General features: G+C 35.2%; 1 protein-coding gene across 1 annotated transcript in view; it reads right to left on the reverse strand.

Annotated features, from left to right (window-relative positions):
- Nucleotides 1-15,963, reverse strand: part of LOC150102843 (uncharacterized) — an 836,492-nt gene that overhangs the window by 579,911 nt on the left and 240,618 nt on the right. The gene's annotated exons all lie outside the window — the stretch shown is intronic.

Genomic DNA, 15,963 nt, shown 5'->3' on the forward strand with positions numbered 1-15,963 from the left:
TAGGTTTTTTACAGGTGCATTCCAGGAATTAAATTGTCACACCTCGTATATATCATCTTATATGATACAAAATACTGTAGATGTTATATATCACTAACACTAGACAAAAAAATGAAAATGAAATGAAAAAAATGAGCAATCGATACAATTGCTTCATGGTATGAATGAATGAATGGTTATAAAATTTTTATTTTATGCTAATTAATTAAACTAATCAACTAATTAAAAACAGTTCATTTTATGCAGTTATGATTAATATTGCATCTTTATGTTTGTTTATATTTCTCTCGACTGTAAACAGTGCCATGTACAGGTCTGTAAGCGGTTGTATATGTGTGTGCATTTTGATAAATTATAACTTTTTATAATCGATTTGTGTATAGTTTATGGTAGTAAATGATAAAATAGATTATTATTATTACAGGTATCTCCATGGAGTCAGTAGACTCATTGCAGGAGATCCAAACTATCAAAACAATATCTATCATACCTCTTCTTGAATTCATTTACAGACAAAGAATTCACATCTGAGTCAGGCAATGCATTCCATTCATTCACCACCCTCCAAGCAAAAAAATCTAGTTCTCACACCCTTGTTAACCAGACTTTTCCTTAATTTCCAGGGATGACCTCTTGTTCTTCCATCACTATCACACAGCTGAAATATTTCCCCTGCATCAATCTTATAAAAACATTTTAGTAATTTAAATGTTTATAGCATATCCCCTCTTCTCCACCTATCATATCAACCACCCTCTGCAATCCACAAGCTCTCAATCTATCAAGGTAGGGAGCATTTTTTATATCACTTACCAACTTAGTTACTCTCCTCTGAACCCTCTCAGCCAACAAAGAAACTATAAGTTACTAAAAAGGGATGCTCGACATCTGCTGCCAGTATTTTAACTGGCCAAAGAGAAAGTGGAGGAAGGATGGCTGCCGTTGCAGTGGAACAGTGACCATGGAAATACAGTACTACCTGTAGAATAAATAGTGCTAAAACTTTGCTTCTGTGAGATAAAGGTTAAAGTGCATATCTGTGTGTGTGTGGGGGGGGGGGAATATCCTATATTCAGAATTGTTATCATCTGCACAGCTTCGAGAATTTTTAGAGAGATTTGTGGTCACCCCGCAAACTTTGGAATTTGTATTCCACGTTCATGTGCCTGCCGGTCACCCTTCTCCTTAAATTCCCTCCATAGTTGTTTCTTTTTTTGCAACTCAAGCTTAATGGTGTTATTCATCCATTTAACCCCTACTTGATTTATTATTCGGACTCTAGGTATACAGTCAGCCATTGCTTCATGCAAGCACTTCTTAACTACCTCCCATGCACTATCAACTTCTAGTCCTTGCAGTTGTACATGCCATGGCACTGAACCAATCACACTCCTAAGCTTGTCATACTTTCCAGCCCGATAATTCCACATGTACCCTGTCTTAATTGAAAATTCTACACCTTTAGCCACCTCCCAAGTTAAGACCCTATGATCACTCTCACCGATTGGTGGCAATGTGGTCATATTTGTTACAGCCAAATCCTCAGATGTAATTACTAGGTCAAGCACTCTCTGACCCCTAGTATTTTCCATTACATGCTGTCGCAGATAGTTATCCCTTAATAACCGCATAAAATCCAATTCCTTCCTCCCGTGGGTCCTCTCCTCACTCCAATCAATGCGACCATAGTTGAAATCTCCCATAATAATCACCCTCCTTCCACCCATTTCTTCTATTTGCTTGTGCATACTGTCACCACCATCTTTTCCATCACCTGGTCTATAGCAGCACCCAATTGTATATTTAGTTCTGCTAGCCACAATCTCACACCAAATGGCCTCAAATGTGCTCTTTTCTCTATCCTGCAATTCAACTTCTATTCTCCTTGGCTGGAGCTCATCAGCTATCATCAGCTATCATCAGTCTGGGTGGTGTCCCTTCCCATAATGCTATGCATTATGGGAAGGGACACCACCCAGACTGGTTTCTGACTTTTATTGAGGTCTTATCAGTGGGAGCCAGACCAAGAAGTGATACCAAAGTTAAAATAATGAAGAAGTCATACTTCTATATACAAGTAGTCAAAAGGTGTCACAGTTGTTACTAAAATATGGATGTGTGATTTGCATTATGGGATACTATGACAAGTGATGAGAAGTCATCAGCCTCTATATACAAGTAGTCCAGTTGTGACGTTACTTCAAGTGCAAACTTTGATTGCTTACACATGGATAAAGGATGAAACCATGAATATGATTTCTTGTCTTTACTGTTTTAAGGATACTTGTGACATAAGACTGAATGATAAATGCACGTAAACACAAGAAAGATATTTAATTAACCAGATATTTCGGTCTGGAAATAGCAGACCATCCTCAGTGGTATTACAAGACAGTTATAAAAAATACAATCTAGAATATTAACAATAGATCGTTTAAAATGGAACAAGTTGCGTGATGTTATATCACTAAGTATGAAATGGAATATTTTGAAGTAGAGACATGATTAAAAAAAAAAAAAATTAATGAGTAATCTTGATTAGACTTTCCCAGATTTTTGATATAGATATACAGTCATTACGATTCAGGTTGGGACGATGGAGAAAGGCCTCCATGCTTTCTTTGAACAAACATTCAAACCTATAACAGGATCTATGTAAGAGGTGAGTCCTGGACCAAAGGATGTTGTGGTCAGTTTCAAATGTCACATTACAACCTACAGATCTTATGGTTAGCTTTGATATAGAATCTTTATATACCAATGTACCTCTCAAGGAAACTTTAAAATTACTTACTGACATCTTTCCTGAAGACATTATAAAACTTTTCGATTTCGTAACACATTCTGGATATTTCGTATGTCAAAATAAATTTTACAGCCAAGTAGAAGGAACGACCATGGGAAGTCCTCTTTCTGCTGCTTTAGCCAACTTTTATTTAGAACATTTAGAAAAAGTTCTCTTCTAATCTATTTTCCCCCAACCATCCTTTTAGGTAAGATATATAGATGACATCTTTACTATTCGGCCACATAGCAAAAACTCTTTACCTTCTTTTTTAAACAGTATCAATTCCTTGCATCATCGTATAAAGTTTACTATGGAAATAGAAGAAAACAACCAGTTATCTTTTTTAGACATTCTCCTCATCCGGTCACCTTCAAATATTCTTACATCTACAGTATACAGGAAACCAACGTTCACAGGTCGTTATATTCTTAAAGAATCAGCCCATCATCCATGTCAAAAAACAGGAATTATAAAATGCCTCATCAGAAGAGCAAAAACTAATTGTTCTACCTTTGATTATCTATAGAAAGAACTTTTTACTATCCAACAACACATGAAACTCAATGGCTTTTCTGAAAAAAGTACTCAACATCTTCTCAATTCTTATAATCCTCAACAAAACAACAAAGTTTCAATACGTCGAGTGCCAATTCCTTATATCTCCGGTATTTCAGAACCTATTGCAAGAATTTTAAAGAAATATGATTTAACAGTTACTTATTCACCTCTTAACAAATTGTCTTCTCATTTTCCTTCTCCAAAAGACAAACGCTCAACTTTATCTCTCTTCCTGGAGTTTATCAAATTCCGTGCAACTGTGATCTATCCTATTTTGGACAAACTGGACGTTCCCTTGAAAAAAGAACCCAAGAACATCAATCCTCCATTCTTCACAACAAACCTGAAAAGTCTGGATTGGCTCAGCATGGGATTGAAACTGACCACAACATCCTTTGGTCTAGAACTCGCCTCTTACATAGATTCCGTTATAGGTTTGAATGATTGTTCAAGGAAAGCGTGGAGGCCTTGCTCCATCGTCCCAACCTGAATCGTAATGACTGTATGTCTATATCAAAAATCTGGGAAAGTCTATTCAAGATTACTCATTAATAATTTTTTTTTTTTAATCATGTCTCTACTTCAAAATATTCCGTTTCATACTTAGTGATATAACATCACGCAGCTTGTTCTATTTTAAATGATCTATTGTTAATATTCTAACTTGTATTTTTTATAACTGTTCTTGTAATACCACTGAGGATGGTCTGCTATTTCCAGACCGAAATATCTGGTTAATTAAATATCTTTCTTGGTTTATGTGTATTTATCATTCATAATTTCTTGTCATCTTTAATTTATAGCATAACCAACTAGAGATGTTGGTTATGCCATAAATTAATCTAATCTAATCCATCTCTGGATTAGAGATGTTGAAAAACTTTCAACATCTCTAATCCAGAGAACATCTTTTCCTACTTGTCTATGGAAATATGACTTCTCCATTCCTTCAACCTTGGTATCACTTCTAGGTCTGGCTCCCACTGATGAGGCCTCAATAAAGGTCGATATAAAAACTTTAACAGATATCCACCTCTTTCTTATTGGAGTTTTAGAAGATTTAACAAGGCTGGGGAAGGAGTTCTTATTCTTGCTACACTGCTTGAGTCATTCTGTAATTTCCAAAAGGGATGCACAAGGGATAATCTTTATAATAGACTGGAAATACTGTGGTTGTATAATAAGGTTCATAGAAGTTTATGCTCCATCTGGAACCGTTAGACGAAAATTCTTCCAGGAATTGGAGTCATATTTATACGGTGCCCACTACATCATAGCAGCTGGAGACTGAAATTGTACTGAAAACCCCACATCAGACAAAATAGAAGGACACCTAAGTGGAAAATATGCACAGTTAAATATATATAGGTGGGATATGCACAGTTAAAAACATGTCTTGACAATGTTCAACTAGTAGACATATGGAAGATTCCCACTCTGAATTTCCAGGCTTACACGTACATGAATCAAGCTATTGGTACCTGTCTTGATCGAATTTATATCTCTTCTTCCCTTATAAATAGGATAATTCAGATAAAACATCTTGACATCAACATGTCAGATCATAATCCAGTTCTATTGAAATTCCACTGCATGGAACAAATAAAGATCACTTCTGGATCATGGAGACTTCCACAAAATTTTCTGCTGATCTTTTCAACCAAATTCCAGACCCTCTGTTGAAATCGGAATAATATTACCTGGAACTGGGATATATGGTTAAAATTCAAACAAGTAGTGAAACAGAATATGATTGAATGGAGAAAGGAACAGGCTTACCTCAAAAGAAAAAAGTTGAAAAACCAGTATAAAGAGAGAATCTAGTTTGTAGCAAACCAATGCAATGGTATAAATGCAGCAATGTCATTAGAAACATTAACATAAAGAAAGAAGTGGAAAGGAGAAAGTAGTAGAAGAAAGAAATTTTAAAATAAGAATACAGCAGCACTTGGCATATCTGCCAAGTGCTGAATTTTTCAGAACACTTTTCTTCTTCTTGGATTCCTGTATTAGGAAATTGTTTACCTGCAATGTTTTCAAGGGTTTAAAAAGTCTTCTGCCCATCTCCTGCTGGGTCTTCCTTTTGATCGATGTCCCTTTGGTTTATATTTCCATGCAAAATTTGGACATCTGTCCTCATTCATCCTTTCGATGTTGTTTTTCCAGTTCTATCTATAGTTTGTGACATCTTCTGTTATGTTAATTATACGATAACTGTTTTCTTACTTCTTCATTTCTTATCTTTTCTATTCTTTTACAGCCTGCATGCGGTCTTAGGAACTTCATTTCTTGCAGCTTCCACTTGTCTTTTATCTTGTTCTCCCCAAGTCCATGTTTCACTGTCATATTTCAGAATCGGTTTGGCTATTATTTTATATAGTTTTGTTTGGGTTGTTCTAGACATCTGTTTACTGAAGTGTCTATTCAAAGTTCCAATGATTGCTAGGAATTTTTGCTTTTTATATGCAATGTCAATTTCTCCATTGGGGCTTATGCAATTTCCTAGATTTAAATATGTTCACTTGCTCTATTACTTTGTTGTCGATAACAAGTTTGCATCTTTTAATTTCTTTACCTTGAAATGCTACTGAACAAAACAATAGAACATTCTGTTCGATTGTTTTGTTCAATATGTGCAGATTTTTCTGTAATGGGTCTTCATTTTCAGCAAAAATAAAGTGATCATCAGCATAAAAGAGACTGGTTAATTCTTTATTTCCTATTTTAATTCCTATGATTTTGTTTTTCCTCCATCCTCTTAAAATGTTTTCCATATATATTGAAGAGTATTGGTGATAATCCATTTCCTTGAATGAGACCACTATTGGTTTAATTTTTTTGGCTGTTTCATTATTAATTTTAACATAGCTTTCTTCCATTATATTTGCTATTGCTTTTGTGATTTGAGGTGGAGCTTTCATACAGTATTCTTCAGTACACAATTCACTAAATTCCACGAAGAAAGGATTACCCCGAAAATCTGTGTTGATGGTGAAGACATGTCCACCACTCAAGACATCCTTGAGTCCTTTCAAAAATCTGTTTGAGGACAATAGTATTATGTGAAATTATAACTCTTGGAACATGAATGGCTTTCCTATTCATATTCAAGTTGGGCTTGAGGGATCCATTACAGCATCTGAAGTTACCACAGCCGACAGAGAATGCCAGACAAGAAAATCCCCAGGACCTGATGGTTTAGGGATAGGACTTTACTGCGAGGGCTGGGATTTTATTCTTCCCATTCTAGTTATATTATTTAATTCTTTTCTCTCATCAGGACATATACCATATGAATTTGTAGCAAGCCATTCCATCCTCATTCCAAAACCTCATACCTTAATCAGCAGCTGAAGACCTATTTCTCTATCTAATACTGACTACAAGATATTTTTTTGCATTATCGATAACATGCCAAAGTAGGCATGAAATACTTAATTAAAAGCACATAGGTGTATGGAGTTCCAGGCCAAGCAGGAGAATTTACTCTGATTCTGCTATGTGATCTAATCTACTCAGTTAATACGAAAAAGCAGTCGACAGCAGTGCTATCAGCAGATCTTACTCAAGCATTTGATAATGTCCAGCATCCCTTTGTGTTCCACATCTGATAAAGGTAAAAAGTTGCTGTCCATTATTAAAAGAGCTTATGCCAACTACATTGCTCCTAGTTAAAGGATTCCTAACAGACAGGGTCAAATTTTAAAAAGGAGTCAAACAAGGTTACCCTCTTAGTCTATTACTCTTCGCATTGGTTTTTGAACCTTTCTTGCAGGAAGTCAAAAATACACATGCTGTGCAAAGAATAACTGTTCCTTAAACTATGAAACAAAATAAAGTATTAGAATATGCCAATGATGTAGTGGGAACTTTGAAGGATAACGATTCCATATACACATTTTTTGGTATTTGGGAGAAATTCAGCAAGATTAGTCTGCTAATGCAGTGAAGAAAAATTAAAAACTTTTAGAAAGTGGGATCTTAGAGGCATTCTTTTTGTACTAATCCCTAAAAGAGAGATCTAGTTATTGTTATTATTATTATTATATAACACTTCCAAAGAGTCCAAAGATCCATCAAGGGAGGAAACCTACTCTACAACTCTCCATCTCTGCCAACTACAAGAAACTACTACTATCATAATAATCACCTACACCAACTACTGCACACCACCATCACTAGAATTTTTTTGTCTGTAAATTGCATGTGTTCTAAAGGTCAATTTGTCTGTAAGAGGGATGAAAAACTTGAGTTTCTGGGAGTAAAACCCTGCTATCTCCACATGAGATCGGCTAACTCACCTTAAATTGGGGGGAAAAAAAACAAAGATTCCTCTCGTGACTACAAAATCGAACTTCAGCCTTTTCCAATCAAAGCATGCAATATATCATCATTCTTCCAACTGTGTTACGAAGGTGCTGATACCTGGAATTCCATTCTTCACTTACCTAATATTATCAGTTCAAGAACTTATATACATGAACATGGAAATCGGGGCCGCTTTCCCTTTCTTCTAAAGCCAGTATTTAAAACCATAATCTTCCCTGCTCAGTTGTACATGATAAATATTATAGACATCACAGAAGATGAAGAAAAGCAATTATATAGCAAGCCTGTGCAAGTTTTTTTGGTCTAGACGATACCAAGAAGTTAAAAATGAATTTCTTTAACTATCAAAGAAGCATGAAGGATTTCGGCTTCCAGTCTTAAAATTCTGCTATTTAAGCAATACAGCTTCAAAAATCCATAAAATGTTGCGGACCAATTACACATGTGGAGCCTTATCCGGTATTTGGGTTTCCTTCTTCCCCTGTTTGGAGTAAATGATTATAAAGTTCCAAAAGCTGAGATTGTTCCTGAATACTACAGCCTTCTGTGTTTAACTCTAAGATTGCTACAACATTCTGGCATTGACATTCTTTCTATTTAAAAAAAGTAAAATTTAGTACAAAGAAATCTTTCGCTTCTTTCGCCACAAACTTCAACAGTTGGGTGCTGATAACAGCACTTTGTTTTATAACTTAATGAAGTTTCAAGGATACCGTAACAGGAGGTATCATGCTTGGAGAATTGCATATGGCTGCCTTCCAGTCAATGCCATCAAATAGAGGTACTTTAATGCCCGAGTCCAATCTGTGACATTTGTTACCAATTGGAAACAGTAGAACATGCAATCCACATGTATCATAAATAGATCATGCAATGTAATGTGTTTGGCATATTCCATTACTTACAACAGAACAGCTTTTTTTTTGTTGTTGTTTTTTCCAATACCCACCACCTGTCAACAATGGGAAGAGAATGTTGATTTTTATAATTAATGAATTAAAATATCATTTATAGAAGGTAAGGAAGAAGCATGGATTTGAAAGCCAGCAATATGGCATACAAATGCTTTATGATATTGTATTGTGGAAATTTTATTGTTTAATCAAATGATTTTTGTATTTAGAAAGAAGTATTCCCAGGAGATATCAAATTTTTGACTAGGTGGTGTAGACCACCCACATTGTGCAATATTCACCAGGGGAAGATAAAATTCTGTCTATTTTTACTATGACAGGTCTTTTAAATGGGTCCATCCTCTTAGTTCAATGTAGTATCATGGTCAATTGCAGGGATGACTGGAGGGCAATCCCCAGTCAAGAAGGCCAATTCAAGGAGGTCAACTCCGATAAGGCTAACCACCTATTAGTCATCTTTGTGCTTAGTTTCAAATGGTTGTTCATCTACATGAGACTGATGTAAAAGGAAAACTGATAGCCCTTGACTAAATGATGATATAAAAGAGATGAAGCCTTTTTCTGTATCTCTCATAGTATCTATCTGTCTTTTCTTTCTCCTAATACTATCAGGCTCTCTTGCACCCCTATACTATCTATTCTAGGCCTATGATTAGCACTCCTTTACTTTTTCACCTCAATAATGGTTGAAATTGGTCTGGGTAGTGGCCCTTCCCATAATGCAGCATTAAACATACCTATAAGGATATGTGCATTGCATTGTGGGATACCAAGGCAATTGAAAAAGAATTGGCTGAAGCCTCTATATACAGGTAGCTCAGTTGTAAAGTGACTTCATATACAAACTTTGTTTAATTACATTTGATGTGAAGAATGAAACTAAGATTTAATTTCTTGGCATCTTTAATTTTTGGTATACACAAGTGAAAAAAACTTTCAACAATACTTGAAGAAACTGTTAATAAGCTCAAGCCACCATTAATATATGGAACACTAAAAATTCACAAACTTGATACCCTTCCCCACCAAGCCCATTGATAGTATATACAGTATATACATATAGTACATACAAACTTTCAAAATAACTGACAAAATCACTTGCTCCCCCTACCAGCTAACTCTTCCTTCTTTGCAAAAAAATTCTACTTCTTCAAAACTATATTAAAAAAAAAAAAAATTGCAAAAGTTCATACAAAATGAACTTCATTATTATTATTTGTCACCTCCAGGGAGAGCAAAGCCTCATCGAGGGAGAGCATCTACTCTACAACTCTGCTTCCACCACTCACAATTCACTAATTGACCGCAACTACACCAACGCCATCTACCGCCGACAACCACCACTAGTATTTCCACAGACAATCACAAACATCCATGCCCACGGCGAGATTCGAGCCCGCAGACTCATCACTGGAGAGCAGACACGGTAACCACTCGTCCAGCCAGGCTGGCCATATCACTTCACTATTTACTAATGCACTACTAAGTGAAACTCTTGATATGATAAAATCTCATTACACCTGCTCTAAGATGTTCAAATTATTCTAATTTATAGTACATGCTGATTATTTTATACAGAAAGGAAAAGTACACAAACAACTGGATGGCACATCAAAAGGTTCTTTGCTATCTCCCACTTCATTCAATTCTTCACAGAACACTTAGATAACCAAGCATTCCACATAGCCATCCTCAAACCAGTGGTTTAGCTACCCACATCGCAAGCATCTGTGGAAGATGTTTACTATTTGACCACATGACGTAGATGCATTAGATACATTTTTAATGCATATAAACAGCGAATGTTTATATGCATTAAATAACTGTCTGCCCTTCTTAGGTACACACTAACCATACATTTTTCAAACGGCTCATTAACTCTTTTTTTTTCCTACTTAAAGAAAACCAACACATACTGGAAGATATCTGCACAAACAATGGCACCACCATCGAACACAACAGTATGGCATCACTATTATCCTGGAGTGTATAACTTGCGCTGTGACTGTTACATGGCTAATGTAACAATATATATTATGCTATACAGAAGACATTCAAGTTGGAGAGCCTGTTCTTGGAGTCAGTAAAGGCTGAAATACTCCAACCTTCAACTAGTGTGGCTTCATTAATCTGCTAAAACATTTTAGAGGGGGAGAGAGTTATCTTAGGGCTAAATTCAACCTAACAAACGTAAAAATGTATATTGATACAACATCATAAGGTGCAAAATTATAATCGGTCTGCATGATTATTCGAGTGGCTATGCGCTTCGCAACCATATGCCTGGGAAAGGAGTGTCCTGGGTTTGCTTCCTGTCGCTGATGTGAGGAGCTTAGGATCTTTCTCAGACATAGCCAAGTTAACCAGTCTTGGGCATGGACTGCAGGGTTTTTTTCCCAGTTTATCTGGGGTTATTCATCCCGCAAGCAGGCAAACCAGTCTTGAGAACTCAACATCTCTAAAGACATAGGATAACACCAGGAGGCATAGGGATAACCACCTTATCCTTGTTTATGGTTGCAGTTAAATGAATAGAAAACCCTCGACACCACAAGGTAAAAGAGGGAAAAAGGAGGAAGAAGAAGAAAACTATAATCTTCGGTCTTGTCTTTTATGATTTGAATTCAATTCATAACTTGAATTGAATTCATATATTCAATTCAAGTTATGTGTTGCAACAAAAGTAGTATTGGTGCACTGAAGATGCAAGTTTGAAATCAATTCAAATATAAGCCAATTAATAAATATCTTTTTTTTTGTATGATTTGTTGTTTTTGTGTAATGTAATGCAATGCAATGAAAAATAACAGATGAATCCAGGACTAAGATATCCTTAGTCCACTGGATAATGGCAATATCAGTGTTTAAAATAATGGTCAAGGAAGATTTTGAAACTTAATTCATTTAAGCACTGCAAGATATGTCAAATACTGAAAGGGAGTGGAATGTACTCACAGTAAAACTATGGACAAAATTTGAGGTTATTAAGAGAAATTCATTAATGTATAGGTTAATATGTGTTGTCAAAAGCACAGCATCTAGTTTGCCACAAAAGACAATGAAATCCAAAAAAGGAAAATCACCTACCATAACATGCAGTGATTTCTAGAGAAGAAACGAACATTCTGACTTCCAAAGGTAGAAAACAAACTAGAAGATGGCATCTTGATAATACATGTCAGAACCTATCAATTGTCCTAGAAATACAGTAATCCCTCGATTAGTGCGCCCCAATAAGTGCATCATTTTTTTCCGATACCCAAATTCGATTAGTGCGCCTCTAAAATTCGATTAATGCACCTATATACATCTTAAAAATAAATGTTACAGATTTTAAAAATTTTCTATCTATACATTTTTATGGTTAACTATTTTAAAAAAATCACTCATCAGAATGAAATAATTTAGTTACCGATTTAAAACATTTTATAAAGTTATTTTTAATGGCATACTACATTATTTCCATGTATACCATGTATACTATGTTCCAAATTTTTACTGCAAAAATTTATGTCATCTGCTATAGTACGCCCACAGATTCGAGACCCTTCGACACTTCTGCACATGTGACAAAAGGAGAATCTATTCCGATAATAGGGTAATCAATCCATCTTCTGGGATGAGTTGTTTATTATTACACGTCGGAAAATTAACTTCTCTTTTATGATCATTGTAGTTTTTAAAGTGGTAACTATTTTGCATGTATAACAGTTGGGAAATTTTATCTATAAAGCACGTGATTTCGCGTGTTGGCGACCAATTTGTACGTTCTTCATTTACTTCTCCCCTTCAATGATAACATCCAAGAGTTAATTAAATCTCATTCTGAAGAATTGAGTGATTCCGACCTGCTAAATTTAGATCCAGAGCGAGAAGATCTCTAAGAATATGAAGAAAATTTAACCACTGATAGTCAGCCAAAAGAGATATCACAGAAACAATTTGAAAATATTTTTCGTACAATCGAAGTTTTTAAGCAGCAATGCTTAGATTCATTCATTATGCCTTATCTCTCGAATTTTCAATCAAAGTTAAAATGCCTAACTCATTTAACTAATATACTTACATACGTCTTCTTTCAGTTAGCAAGTTTCTTTAAAATATCTTTTCCTCATCTTGCTGAAGTAGACTTGAAGAATAATCGCTCAGACAATGGGAATACATTAAATGAGCAATTCCAGATGCACTTCCAATAAAACCAACTTCACTATGGATTGCATACTGCTCCTTGGAACATATATCACTTGCTTCTCATGTACAAAGGCTTGATTCATTATACTGCCCTTCAATTATTAACTTGAAGAATAGTTAAAGATGCATATAAAAATTTTCCGAGATTAGAGAACTTAACTCGGTAGTTTATTCCATCCACTTTTTAGCTCTCCTTCTCTGCTTGCCTACTAGCTTAGCTAGTGTTCTTCTTACCCAGTGACCACTATTCTTAAAAAAAAAAAACTATTCTAATGGACAACTAATGTGCATGCCCACTACTGAGATTCAAAGTGAAACTCAACTGACAAAAATGGTTGGAGTTACTACAGTTCTTGCATACTGTACAGTAATAGTGTATGGCATAAGAACACTACTATAAACAAACATATAATAATAGATATATATACAGCTTTATTTCTATATGAATTCCTAAGGATTGCAACATTACAATAACAAGTTAACTGTTCAAATACACTTAAGTTTCTTTTGTATTGCTACTGCTTAACCACATGGCAGTCTAGCACTATTAACATGTACAATTGAATTACTACATGTGCACACACAAATATTCTTAAATATTACTTTATCATATAACAAAAACATGTTCCTCATTAATAAATTTTTTACTCAATATATATAATACTGTAAAAACAAACATAATAAGTAAAATTATGTGAGATTTATATAATGTGTTTGCATCAGAAGATTGGGGGGGGGTGAATTCACAAAATTATAGTCTCAGTTTCCAAGAAGAGAGCTTATGTCTACATATCTGGAGAGAGAGAGAGACCTTGTCAAGGAAAGGTCCAAGGTGTTGAGAGAACGATGCAGATTATCCAGTGAGGATAGATGGAAAAAATGAACAAAACTGTCATTTTCTCAACACATTGCACAATTTCTTAACAAGCTCTCTCCTACTAGTTTAGCTAGTGTTCTTGCATACTATTTGTGAATGTCAGCTCTCTCTTCTTGATAATCAAAACCAGTAACTTGTCCAAGCTTCATTTTCTATGGAACATTCTTCACACAATCAATCTCAGCAGTATGGTGGTCCTGCAATATATGTTGACTTCAGTAATTTCTAAAGCTTTTTTTCCATGGTTGGATTTGTGTTTCCAGTCCATGCAGGCATAAACAATTTGTTCACTAAATGAGCTGTGTATATAATTACTATATATATAATATTTGATTAAGTAAATTATTTTTTGGATACTTTTGGAATAATTATTGGCTTCAGCTATAATAGTTAAAGAAAAGGATTCTTAGAATTGAATAAATACTTGAGTCTGAAAGAAGTAATAGCATTTCCACAGACAAACCATTTTTAGCATTTTTCAGCATTCAAGAATAAATAATTACATCAATAACAACAAAAAAAAATTTACACAACTTTCTCTTCCCTTCACAATCCATCAGGCATTAAGATTTTATTTTGTTTCTGTCTTAATACTGTTACATCCTGAATGAAGAACTTTAAAAAAAGAAACAATTCATTCAGGATTTAACAAGTCAGAAAAATCAGCTGAGAGAAAAAACTTGTACTCAAGCAGAAGAAATAAAGTACTAACTATAAATAGAAATAGAATTACCTCCTTTTAGTAGAATTGTAAGACCATGTAAAGAACTTTGTGTATAAGTTGGTATTATATGAATGCATCATGTATACAATGAATGGGTAAATTAGATGTAAACAATAGTCCAAAGGTAACGGGCGAGCCTGAGGCATTGGCAATCTTGGAAAGCGATGCACATTCGTTTCCCAGAGATCTCACAATGTGCCGAAATTCCCGCGGATGAAGAAAGTAGCGGGCAGGAAAAGATTGCAGAAAGTAAGAGGGTGCTATCACAGCTAGTAACAGGGTGCTAAAAAGGGGGGAAGTGAAGGGAGAATAAAAAGGGTTTGCACCCCTTTCTCAAGGCTTTTTTTGCCTATTTTACTGGGTGATGATTTGACTTCTCCTGTGGACTGGAAGTTCCTGATGGTGTTTCTTGGCGATAGTATGATATCAGATGGTGCGCCTTTCCCTTCAATGTCTGTATTTCTGCCAGTACTAAAGCATGAGATGTCGGCATATGCTGTCTTCACTCCTTCGCTGAAAGTTCCGACAGAATAATATCGCAGACATATCCTATGAACCGGCAGTAGAAACGAGGATGGCCTGAAACAGATCGGGAATGGACGAGGGAAAAACAACACGTGCAGAGCATAGCTTAATCTGATGACCATAGTGACCCACCACATGGATGCAGGCTTATGGAAGTATCGAGAGGTAATTCAAACAAAGAAGGACAGTTCAGACGGACCTAGAGATCCTGCCCCAAGAAATGGTAAAGTACAGATTTTGATGTATAATTACCCAGTCAGTAAAAGGTAAAGATAGTGTAATAATCGAGTATGGACAGTATTTAAGAACTTTAAGTGATTATTTAGCAGTGGCTAATGTCCATAAGACAAATTGTCTGGAATGATCATAGATGTTTGTGACTAGTTTAATGTGCAAGACTAACATAGTAGGTAGAATATTGATTAGAAGTGTATAATATGTATATTATGTGTGTTTAATCTCTAACTCAAAAGAAGGATTTATTGTTCATGCATTAGAGTATTAATCAGTTTGATATAGGTTGATTTAGCATGTCATTGAACTAATTGAAAGTGAGATTGGTCTAAGTGTATATGTCTTTACATTCCAATAAATATGTTTTTTCTTCTATACCTGAGTTTTTGCCTGTGATATGAATCAAAACTACCACTCATTAATCTGAACCATAGCAGGGGGAATTGAAAGAAAGGTATAACATGTTGTTATAGAGGTTATGACTGCAAACCAGAATTTACTCAGCCACAGTAAAGCGTTTAATTTATGAGTTTAAGCACTAAATTTATTCACCTATGTGCACAAAAAGTCTGGAAAAGTCTCCCTGAATAAGAGTCCCCTCTATTCTAAGACATCGGCTGGTGCAGCTTTAAAAAATAAATTTGTCAATATCTGAAGAGGAGACAGCCCCAGAAAGAAATTAGAGGATTCGTTTCTTTTAGCAAGGAATAACCTTTATCAGTCAGGGTAAGCACGTGAGTAAAATTAGGAATCGACTAGAGATATAGAATTTGCTTTCCTTATAGAATGAACCCCTTGAGGGTACATGGCAAGAATTTGATGA

This window comes from Typopeltis vanoorti, chromosome 9 (genome assembly GCF_054136105.1).
Source record: "Typopeltis vanoorti isolate ZY-2024b chromosome 9, IOZ_Tvanoo_1.0, whole genome shotgun sequence".
NCBI classification, from domain to species: domain Eukaryota; kingdom Metazoa; phylum Arthropoda; class Arachnida; order Uropygi; family Thelyphonidae; genus Typopeltis; species Typopeltis vanoorti.